This window comes from Colletes latitarsis, chromosome 10 (assembly GCF_051014445.1).
Source record: "Colletes latitarsis isolate SP2378_abdomen chromosome 10, iyColLati1, whole genome shotgun sequence".
Taxonomy (NCBI): Eukaryota; Metazoa; Arthropoda; class Insecta; order Hymenoptera; family Colletidae; genus Colletes; species Colletes latitarsis.
In genome coordinates, this window is record NC_135143.1 from 21335305 (window position 1) to 21348031 (window position 12727).

General features: G+C 38.9%; 2 protein-coding genes across 2 annotated transcripts in view; both read left to right on the forward strand.

Moving 5' to 3' along the window:
• Nucleotides 1–12727, forward strand: part of LOC143347096 (uncharacterized) — a 58143-nt gene that overhangs the window by 16954 nt on the left and 28462 nt on the right. The gene's annotated exons all lie outside the window — the stretch shown is intronic.
• LOC143347107 (protein CDV3 homolog) overlaps nt 1–12727 on the forward strand; it is a 167911-nt gene that overhangs the window by 2846 nt on the left and 152338 nt on the right. The gene's annotated exons all lie outside the window — the stretch shown is intronic.

The following is a 12727-nucleotide window of genomic DNA, read 5'->3' on the forward strand; positions in this document are numbered from 1 at the left end:
CCCGGCGCTCGGGCAGCTCGATCGTTCGTGGATAATTCGGTTAAACGGGCTATCGGTTCAAACGATTGCATCTGTTCTTCCGACTAACTGGTTTAGTTGATGAATTGACCCGACTGTTAACCCTCCTAGACGCGTGAGACGATCATCTTCTCCCATCAGGATTTCGATGATGGTTTCTATATCGGTCGACTGCGCGCCACGTCAAGATTTGCGTTTCTTTCTTAAGCGCCTCTTGCACGTACATACTTCGAACCGGTATCGTTAAACCAAGTTTTAACTAACGCTATATCGAAATCGAGACAAGTTTTATCAATTACGTTCCGGGCAACTACGATCCGGAGAACTGAATTCACTCGGAGTTAAGTAGATTCGTGAACTGTGCACTTTTCTAAATGGCGCTGATCAAGGCGATGCTCGTTACATGCCTGGTAATTTCTGCTTTTAACCAGAATTGCTGACAGTTTCCATAGAAATTTTAACAAATATTAGATATCGTGGCTTAATGTTAAGTTGACCGTTTCTCTATCGACTGCAAATTTCGCTGCTGTAAATTTCTAAAAAATAATTTTATCTATTAAAAAATTGAGGTTACATCGAGGTTGAGCGACTTTATATGTTATGACCTTGAAACGACCTTGAGTTAAAAAATGTAGGATCATTTTGTTTCAGTTTCGTTTAGAAATTAATACAAGCACACACCGTAAAGGATAAAGAATACACAATAGTATTCAATCGGTTATTTTGATTCTTAATTTTCATCAGTAAACCTACACGATTTGTTTTTAACGTTATTAGGACGTAATTGCAAGAACTGCACGGAGAAAAATAGCCAATAGTATCTTTCACTGGATAACCTTACGACTGATTTTAGAATGCCCTTTAGCGAATCGTAATGGAGTAGTGAGTCGTCGCCTTCTCACCGTTTGTCGACGGTTTATGCTGAAACTCTTCAAGGTCGCGGAAAAGTCGGGCTCCTTCACCGAGTGAAGGTGGCCTGTCGATCTCCCGCTTGGCTAATCGAACAAGACAATGCTACGAAACGACTTCGCCGCAAGAAGTCTCCCGTAACTCGCTTAAAAAACCAGTCGCCATAGTTTCGACGTAGGAGCACGACGATCATTTGTTTATGAAGTACTTGAAAACTCGGTTCGAAAGGTTCTGCGCACCACCGAACATTCTGTTGACCTGTTCGCTGAAACAACAGCCCGCTTAAAATATCCTGGTCGAAACGGTGTTTTAGCTGGATTGTTTTCGCGAACGGGAATGGTAATGGACGCAAGTTGATAAGATCGGGTATTGGTGTACGCTCGTACGTGAAAGTAAAACTACATAAACGCAATTGGAACCTGATTCGACAATACATTTTATTGCAAACACGTAAAATTTCAAGAAACTTCAGCCTCAAATATTTCCATAGAAACACAATAAATGTTATTTAAATATTCCGTGTTATGAATCTCTATATTTGTTGCCATGCAGTTTGGAAGAATTGTCCGGTTGACATAGTATGCATTAAGACTTTGACTGCCACGTCACCCATATATGGGTGACAGGATTTACCATTATGATAATAGAAAAATTAATTCTCAAGTTAAGGCGTTGAAGGAAATAAATTTGAATAGAATTTGTGAATTTTAACAAGCTTACAAAAACAAGTCGTGAAACAAATTTTTTTACAAATAAATTTGTATTTAAGAAAGATATCGCCGATATGGTCTTTTGGGACTGACCGTAGTCGTCGCGTTTTCATTGAAACTCTTACCGATGCAAGCGTTGTAATTGCAACAATGAAGTCGATTACGCAATCGCCCCCTTTGTTTTCACGTGCCCGCAACAATTTGCAACAATAATGATTACGCTACCGCAGACATCACCGTAAACGTAATCATCGAAATTCATCCACGATCCGCGAGCAAACTCGTTGAAACGCGCGAGAAATTTTCGTCGGTTTAAGTCTTATCGTGTCCCGATATAAACGGCTTCGATGCTCGTCTGCTAATTGTTCAATTACGTCTAATTACCCTGACGAGAACAGCGACTGGCAACGGGATGTATTTTCGTCGAGTACTAGGCAATTAATAATTTACTTGAGGTTCGGAGTAATTAGCATGTCGTGTTAAACGTAATTAGTGGGGAAGTGTATCACGGTGTTTGTTAGTCGAAAATAGTGGGTTGCTAAGATCGATGTTACTGATGGATTTAAACAAACGGAATTTTAAACTTAAAAAAGAAAATGAAGAGATTTACTAATTTTTTAAAAATATAATGATAGGTTTGATTTCATTGCTGTCAACAGATCATAGTTTTTCTTGGCCATTTGACGGTTATTCTATTATTTCGTCGAGGAGGTTGTCACAGTATCGGAAGTTTAGTTCGATTATTTATCGCACTATTGTGGCGACACTTCCCGCACACGCCAGCAGAGGGCTATGCTCTCTCACAAGTACTCGACTGACCACTTATTCCTCTAGAATAGGCTAGAGTTGCTTTACTGACAAAGTCCCTACAGCAGTCCCAAGACAAGACGGAAACAAGACACTTTCTTTCCTCCCTGATATTTCGCTCACTGCTTCCTACAGTCACTGGTGGACGACGCAAAGTAAGTTGGAAAATGGAGAAACCAAAGCGGCGGGGGACTCCTCGAAAAGAAATTTGTAGCGAGACGAGCCCCTCGGGTCACGTTCCAGAAGCATAAAGCGAAACCGCGATTTAATATAAAAGCCCCGCCGCGTTTTCGAACATTCCGGAGATGTCTGCGCGCCCACGAAAAGGCAAAAAGGCTGCTACAAGAAAACGCGAATGAAAGCTCTCTCGATCAGCAGCGCCGGCTACGACCTCGAGAGAAGATGCTGGACGTAGAAACTGAAAGCGTCTTTCTCGCGATGTATCTTGGCCTTCGGCCAAAACTTTCCAGACAGTTGGGCGCATTACTCGACAGAGCGCGAGGCAACATTATCGAAGGAAAAGCCTCGTCCCGGTGGGAATAATATTTACGGTTCCTGGACGTTGATGGAGAGGAGAGGGTTGGTACGATCGTCGACATTGAGACCAAACAGACAGAAGCCACCTACGGTCTAGCTTATCTTGGGCTGCTTCCCCTTGTTATCGAACGTTTCGCGTGATTCCTCGACTCGAAATGCGGGTAGTTCAAGGTGTATACAGGGATTTATTTAAAAATTATACGATATATAAAATAGGACAATTTTTTTACAAGATATCAATCACCTTTATAATAGAATAGTTAAAATCCACCCCTTCTTAACCCTCGTGTCAAGAACCGAATACTGGTTTTACCCTTTTCCATATTTCTGTTTGATGAAACGATCATAGGCCGAATCTTTTACATATTTCAAAAGCTTGCATAACAACGTACGCATAAAATTTAGCTAAAATTGAGAAATTTAGAAAATGGAGTCGATCGATTTCCTATTTCGTTTTACCAGAATAATCATTAACCGAATAAAATATTGTTTCTTGAAATATTTCGAAAATAATTTGGTATCTGCGTAATATTTGCGTAAAATTGCAAGAAGTTGGATCGGAAGGACACTCGTGAGCAACGTCATTGATTTATTGTATAATAATCGATACTGAAGGCTTCTAGAGTTATTTCGGCTTATCTTGGCTCAACTTGTTATCGCACGACGTGCAAAACTATACGATTTATGGATTTCTTTCAAGCCACAGCAGATGCTCCACGCTCAGCGATAAATTTAAGCGAAGAAGTAGGGTGAGCTCGAATATTAGAAAGATTTATACGTAAAATTCACGCGTGAAGCGTGCAAAACGGTTTCGGGAAAGGAAACATTTTAGACGCGAATATTTGGTAGTCGCTGGTGTTCTTTGTCGGGGGGAAAAGATCGTTATCATTTATTTAAACGAATACCACAACGACGGCAGAAAGAACGTTTAACCCTGAAAGACAAATTTATGACAAACTTTAAGAGCGAGAATTGCTGTCGTAATTTACAAGATACGCCTGATATATCACGGAATACAATTTTTTACCCATTTCCAACGTTTGGAACTCAAATGGAACGTGCTCTTCTTCAAATTAAACGTCACATTTCTATATTAGGTTGCTGCAAAGTCCGTTGCCAAAGGCAAAGTAGACATCAATCTTAATAAACATCTTATATTCAGAATGAAGCCATTGACTTGTAACATACGAAATGTTCGATTCCTCAGGTTAAAATCGTTGTTAAAATAATTAATTTAAAAAATACCATCGACATTTGTGCCATTAAGTTGCAAGACTATGAAGTTTATTTGACTAAGCTTCTAATATCCAGGATACCTCAAATTATCGAACAAAGCATCTTTAATTTCTCGATTAAAACAAAGTACGTACTTACATATTCGCTTCTAGACACATTAATAAATAGATATGAGAAACATAAAGAACACGACGGAACTTGACACTAAATATTGAATAAATTCACCATATATTTCTGCTGTCTTCCTTTTGCCACCAAAATTTCCATTGTATCATCCTCGAACACGCAAACCAGCCAAAATTAACGCGTAAATGTTTTTGAGCTGTGCATTATTTCAAAAACTTCAAGCTCGCAGTTGTTATTATCCATCTCGAAAATCAACCATAATTTATGGTTCCTGCTGGAAGCGTGTTTCCAGAGCATAAACGTTCCCTTGCCACGCGCAATTTTCGACACGGTAAAAACAATGTATAAATATATACACCATTGTTCAAAATTCTTGGGGCGCTTAATAGGATTGCACGTAAGCCTCGAAAATAGTATGAAATTGTTAAAACTATCGTTATTTCATATTTTAACAAATAAAAAAGCTGTCGAACGATCTTGGTTTTGATGACTTCTTGCATGGCCAACGGCCAGCAAAAAGCAAAATCGTAGATAAACTCGAGACGCGTAAATGATACCAGCCACCATTCTATTTGTCGTACAACTTTGATCTCTTCTAACAATTCGTCTTAATAAGCTGGACGATCGCACACGTCGTGTTCAGTTTATTCCTCAAGGACGTTTATTAGATCCCTGCCGCACGTGTTCCCTCACGTTCCGTCGGATCTATCTTTAAAAGAATTCTGTCTTCTACGTTTTTATCAATTCTCGCACGTACGCGTCTATACCGTGTTCTACGTCGTTTCGAGACTGGCGCCATTTATGGATCGTCTAACACGGAAACGTCGCGAACCCGAAATTTCAGAAAATTTTAGGCAAACGTTAGGCATCGTGTCTATCAGAATGCTCGGTTTTCAGACTATGCACCGGCTCAAACATCAATTCAGACGCGACAATTCCTCGATAATCTATCAGAAGTAATCCAAACGATTAATTATTCGCAATATTATTATCGAGGAAACGAGCAATTTCCGATAACTATTAAATTAAAGGTTACCCTGTACGTAACGTTATAAATTGCCTTTACCAAGGTCTTAACATATAATTTAAACCACCGGTACGGACAAAGTCGTTATTAACCCTTCGCGGACAGGTGGGATACACCGGACAACAGTTTCCACCGTTTTATACACGCGTTGGAATATTCTCAATAAACTCGTGGACACGAATAAACTAAAACCGGTGTTCATAATACGTATGTAACAGTTCGTTAACATGATAAACCCTAATTAATCACTTTTAACCTTATAGTAGCCATATGCTCTTCTTGCGCTACGGTGACGCGTTGATCAGCGATCGAACCAGTGAGTTCTGTTGATCTCCGTTGAATTTTTGTAATACAATTCAACAATTTAAACGCGTCGAGCAACCGCGTGTCTCTCCGCGGAGAGTTAGAAATCAATTTCAATTTGAAAACTTTTATTTCACGCGTCGTTTCCGTGCAGATTTCCTTTGTACGTTCAAGCGTGGATCGTTTCCAACGTAGTAGACCCAAACGGTGCAAAGTAGGGTCAACCATTCGCGCGTGTTTCGACGCGAAGCAAGAAACACGTCCGTTGCAGCGAAAGCGTCGTAAAAGAGTCGAAGTCCCAAACGGCTAAAAAAGACACCGAGGGTTTAAAGGGTTTAAAAATACACACTCGGTTCGTGATTCACCTGAGCTCCACACAATGGGGCCCCGTTCCTCGGGAATAGTGGCGCGCGTCGCCTTTGTTTATTTTCGTGCACATGCACCTTGCTGACCCTCTTACCTTGACCGTGGCGCAACTGAATCCCCCTCGATGACTCCATAGGCGTAACTTCAAAGCGAACTCTCTCGCCAGGTTTTTACCTGTTCGCCGATAGGCTGGGAAAAGGGGAATTTCCTTCGTTCGCTCTGGCATCCGGGATATGGTCGCTGGTCGGCCTTAGGCGGCTCGGAATAAAAATGTTTATTAAAATCCAGTGGATCTTTGCCTGCGGGAACTTCAAGGTGGACTCGAAATTAAAGGAGGCAAGTACTGCTGGGTAATCAATTCATACGCGTACGCACGACCGGAGGAGAACCGGACCTACGTGACGCACGAGGAAAGTTTCATCGATGTTTCTCAGTCGCATAACGTCTGAAAAATTTTGATAAACTATGGGTCTTGATGTAAACACTCCTTGAATCACGTGACTCCTATAACGCGGTACGTTTTTCCATCGAAAATATTGCTTTTGTCCAACGGACTTTGCTCGAAAAATGCGATGCCTGTTCCTCGATAGTCTGTTTACGACTACGTGTTTCGTTAAAGTTAATTTACGTATTTTTCCCATTGCACATTGTGACTTTGTTTCATTTATAGATATCGAGATCAGAGTCGAAGCCTTTTAACCCTCGTGTCTACAGATTGTTCGATAACTGGGGGTGTAACTTGAAAGGGGATGATTCTACTTTAAAAAATAAGCCAAAAATACGGAATAACATTTTTTCGTACTGTGCTTGGCTTTCGAGAAACTTGACTATGTCACGACTTAGCAGATCCAACCATAAATTATTGTCTCAGTTCAGATTTATAATTTGTGAACACTAGCAATGTCTATCTTGCTTTTCTCGTTATAAAGAAACAGTCGCTATCTATCAGATAGGTCGTGGTGGAATATAAGTTTGGCCATCACGCTCTAACTGCGCCTAATCTAACTTCGCCCGGTTTTTATTTATGGAGCCACAAAGTTAAGAGTCCTCCTTCCGGTTGTACCACCAGTTACCAAACACTTGTAATATTAATACACTATCAATATATTATGTTATGTTTTAATATATCAACAGTCACAGGTTACGAATCACCGACCTGATACATGTTTTTGTCTTTTACGCGTAGTTCTGTGAGATTTTAAAACTAAAATTATATAAAAATACTACATACTTTTCAGAAAATAATTGTGCATATCAAAATAAGTCGAAATTAATTTTTACAGCGGTATTGTTTGCAACATTCTAGTATATATTCCGTTTTAATTGAAGAAACTTCGTCGCTATCGGTAATATTCGTATTTCAAAAATAAGAGGAACGTCTGTTGAACGAGTTGACACCAAAGATTAAAGTGACCGTGATGTGATAAAGTGTAGGCACATGCAGGATCATTAATGACAGAGTCATCAGCGGGTAGCCAACAAATTTACGGCTGTTTACACGTTAGACCGCTCAACGGAGAATAGCGGTAATAAAAACGTGTATTTTAGTTGCGCAGGATCAAACGGACGCCATTTAATCGGGTAATTTGTTACGGCAAACTTTACGGTTCACTCCTGTTCGAACTAAAAATTTTCGCAAAATTCGTTGTATTTAATGGCTCGACCGTACCTCGCCAAACGTCGAATGTTCTCTTTTTGTATAATTCTCTTTTTCCATGCAATTCGATTCGAATCGATGGTCGGCTATCGCGTGAAAGAATTCATTGACTTAATAGCACGGATAATTGTTTCAACAGACCGTTCCTCGGCCTATCGTAGTTTTACATCTGAACGATCGAAACGTTTCGCTTTCTAAAGTTTATTATTCAATCGACTCTAACAATAGAGATCGAATGCTATTTTATAGAATTAATTATTGTGCAATGAACAACCCAGGTCGATGCACTTAATATTTCAATTATACCATTTTTATTTTTAAAAAGATCGAAGTGTGTTCAGTGTATTGATAAAATACTATATGTTAATAATAATAATAACGGAACATTATTCACAAAATACTAAAAAATATGCTAAAGAATTAAGTAGAAGTAATATTTTAGAAGAAAGGAGAGAGCAAGTATATTGTAACCAACGGAATAATGCAAAATTCTTGAAACCTGGATTTGAAGAGTATGCGAAAGACGGATAAAAAGTAAGGGAAAATAGATCAAGTCTTTTCTCTTCCGTATCTTGCGTGAACCTTTGATCGCAAAAGAGTGTTATATCGGAAATTCAGCACCTTTCTGATACAAGAGATAAAGCAAAAGAACTCGAGTGTCACTCTTCTGCCAGTTCTTTGGAATATCTCCCGCCATCGGTCGATTCGGCACGTTTCTCCATATCGCAAAATATGTAAACTTGTTTCCTTCTTAAGTGTTCGTCGAACTTTCGCCTGCTCGTTCGTTCGACATTTTGTTCCATAGAATCTGTATCGAGGGATTTACAACAAACATTCTTTACGTTTTTTAACTTCATTCAATTTATAATCGTTTATTTTATCATTTATATTTTACATATTTAATACGACGCCATGAAAATTTCTCAGGTCTGAGATTTGAGTGGAAATAAACACTTATCTGTACAGCTTTTAATACTTTGTGTAATACGTAATAATAAGAAATAAACGTAAAAAATTTGGCTCGCTCGAAGTCGCTATGTAGAATTAGTTAATTAATTGTAGACGAACTTGAATGACAGTGTAACAAATACGAAATTATCGGACGCGCGTGATTTGTATCTCATGTTGGACCGGAAGTGGGTCATATCGCCGGCACGATTGCACGAGTTCACAGTTTTATGACTGTGATTATGTTTCGCTACGAGAAAACAACGCGAGAGACATTTATTACATTGACTGCAAAATTTGTGAACATTTTATACAATGAAATTATTGTCATAACCACATATAATAGAGCTATTGTGTACGATGAATTATCGTCATATACGTTCATCCACGACAGCAATCTTGCATACTATAGACTAATAATAGTATTCATGGATGCTGATAAATATGAAGCTTACAACGTAATCGAGTGTTTGTTTACATTTTACGATCGGTATAGCGATTACAAAAACAATATATGTGTGTACCAACAACTGTAGAAGACACGGAAGTATCCTATCAGTTCTTTCAAGAAAATTATTTTCCATTGTACTTGACCTTTAATCGCGTTCAACGACCCTTAACCACAGATCATCGTAAAAAAACATATCACTCCACTTAAAAAAAAAAACGAAGTTAACCTTCCTATCTTCTCCATACGTACACGTATGAAGAAAAAACTGTTGACATCAGATTACGTGCTTCCTTAGAACTGATCAGAATGATGCATTTTTTTGTATCATCAAATGTGGACAAATTATGCAGGTGAAAAATTAATTCTCAAGATAAAATAAATCTGGATAAGACTCCTGAATTTTAACGAGGTTGTAATTGGTAAAATATTTTAGATAATTACTCCATTTTGCTTCAACGAGTAAATAATTCATTAAAATATCTGTATCTGAAATTGGAGTTTGAAGATCGACGTTATTTTCTTACCAACCTACTATTTGTTCTTCAACAGATGCTACTAATTGTCACAAAAACTGCTTAAAAAGGGACCGATCGCGGATGAATGGAATTTTTTATTTCGTGTTATGAGAATAATCTCAAAGGCCACTGTACAGTACGATGTACAGCAGGCCTGAGGAGATTGAACGACTCGGTATCAATTTTCACCGTGGTGCGATAACTCTTTCGTTGAACCCCTTTGAAATGTCTGCTTCCGAGATGTTTGCGTGGGAACCGTTTCTCGCCACCCGACAAAGAAACCATAGTTGATTGAAAAAGAAAAGAACGGAAAGAAATTAATTTAAAAAAAAAAAAGTAGAACTATAGTTCGCGATTTCCCCTTATAGGTTAGGTTAGGTCCACCACCAACGTGCCCCTCGAGTTGTCACCGTCGATTTCCGTAATTCACGCGCGAATGGCCGCGCGTGTCCCATTAACAGCGCTACCACGCCCGGGTGTTTGAAAAAGGCCGTAGAAACAGCGTTTCGCAACGCTCCCTTTTGCTCCTCCTCTCTGTCTCACCCCTGTGTTCTTTGCACTTTTTGTTCTCTTCCGGTGTGCACGCGCGAGGGTTCACGCGTGGAAACGCTTTATTGGCCAGCGTTTATGGCAGCGGATCGAAATGAATCGGTAGGCGGCGTGCTGCGACCCTGGATCGCGGCGCATCGGTGTTACTTCATTCGTTGACCCTGAGTTAGGGTTGCTTTCGTAATCGTGGCAACGAGGAATTCACTTGGAATTCATTATGCACGCTGAAACTACGAGCGGTAATCAGGACCGTTAAATTCCTTGCGCGCCGAGTGTCTTTAACCTAGTAACTGTGTCGACGAACACATATCGGCGCCATTTATAGGTTTCCTTTTTTTCCTCTTTGTCACGCGCTAATGCGTCTTGATGCAAATCTTACGATCAATTAAACTCTTTTTTTTTTCTTTACATTGAAAAGTTACTTTTCAATAACGCGTTCGAGGGGTAGGTGTATCGTTCGTATTCGAAAGTTAATCTTATCAGCTTCTTTCACAATACATTTTCGCTTGAAACTATTGGGTTGGCCAACGAGTTATTGGGTTGATCAAACAATTGACCATTTTGTTCGATTACGTTTTGTCGTTTTTCCGTTTCTGTCCATACGCGTAATTTTAAAAAATATTCTGAAAAGAAATGTTGTACCAATTAAGTACTGCAAACAATTATTTACGAATAATTATTAGTGATCGAATACTGTTTTTATAAGCATTACGAATGTCTATGTACTCAAGAATATTATTCTTCATACTTCCGTCTTCATTAGTCTATGAATAAAAGATACGTTGTTTATAAAATAATTTATCGAGGAATAGATGTCGGTACTGTATTGTAGCACATAATATAAGCACGTTTGTACAATTAGAAGTCGTCGTTGGTAGGACTATTCGAATAGGTGATCATGTTGACGATATTCTTTGACCCAAGATAACCCAAAACGAGGTGTACCACTAAAGCCAATTTGTGTGTATTAGAGTAATTATCGCGGGACAATTTACATCCACGAACTCATAAAACACTCATCACTGGCCATCCCGTTAATTAAGAGATACTGCAATAATTATCAACAAGCCGAGCGACGTTTCATAAGCGTCTCATGCGTCGCTACTCTTTTCACTGTTACGTCTCTAAAATTCTACTTCTTCGCAGAGCTGTTGGTACCTGCGACAACTCGAAAACTCTACTTCCTCGTGTTGCTAATAGTACTGTTACAACTCGAAAATCCTCTTATTCCAAACACGCAGGCGATTCTATTATACCGTGGCCTTTACAACTCTTTCTTGTTAGTGGAAACACATTCTCCGCTTTACAATGGCGCCTGAGTGCCATTTCTTGCGTCTTTTGTCGTATTACGTACAAAGTAAATGAAGGAGAACGTCGGAGCAATGTTTTTTGCATGCGCAAATGTTGAAAAATGTTATTTTTTATCGCAGTACGATACGATAACGATTAGACTTCTTAGATATAGAGCGAACAATCGATATATTCTATGATCAATTTCGATCAAATGAAATTCTTAACAGCGTGTTCTCTCGCTTTCGTTAGGAATGCTTTTAGAATTTGTTAAATATTTGAATGTATCCGACTGCTTGGTATTGTGATTTTTGTTGCTTACTTTGTAGAATACAGAAGTAACTTCCACCGCTTGGAAAGTTTCCCATCGGTGGATGTGCGCATCAGATTTTATTGCTTATTCTTAGTTCTTCGTTTTATCGCTCAACTTACATAAAATACACAGCATAAGAATTCGATGATGCCATAAAACGATTATCAAGGCATTATTCCTCATGCTAATAAATAGCAATTGCTAATCAGATACAGCTAAGAGGTAGTTATAACTATTTCTTTTTTTTTCTTTTGACTAAAGTTCGAAGTGCAAAAACAAAGAAAGTTGATCCTGAATTTATCGTCGTTAGTATATTCTTAAACGATACTTCAACGTTAGTTAAAACCCTTCTTCGTAGAAATAAAAACAAAAAATGATTACGTAATTATAAATATTGACTCGATTAATCAAATATTCACGATTGTTCAATAAGGGGAGATATCCAGGTACTCGAAACGCTTTGCTCGAATAAGTCAGATATAAAATAATGACTTTGCTTCCATGCTTTCCCTAAATACTTTTCGGAAATAATAGAGTAAAATATGACGGAAATGTTCTTTTAGGTTTTCCATATCAAGATATACAGTAAATTTGCCGTTTAAACGAGTTCTAGTTGTGAGTTATCTAGGTCTTGTGATGTAATCAATCGTACCAACCGTATCAATGTATCGTAACACGTTGTGACCAAATGTTGTATCGTGCGTTGGAAATGGCAGAAAAATTTTCCGATCTCACCACGTGCCACGGGATAGGATTTCGCAGTGAGTTGAAAAAAGAGCGCGAAGCATCCGCAACCTCGCGCGCCTGGATTCAATTCTTCCGAGACGAATTCCTTCGAATCAATTTTTTACGGTCACTTTCTAAATTCTTCAATGCACCGGAACGCGATGTGGATAAATCCAAACCCGATAGTACAATGATAGACACCGTTCCGGTACCAAACGATCGTAAAAGGAACGCGTGTT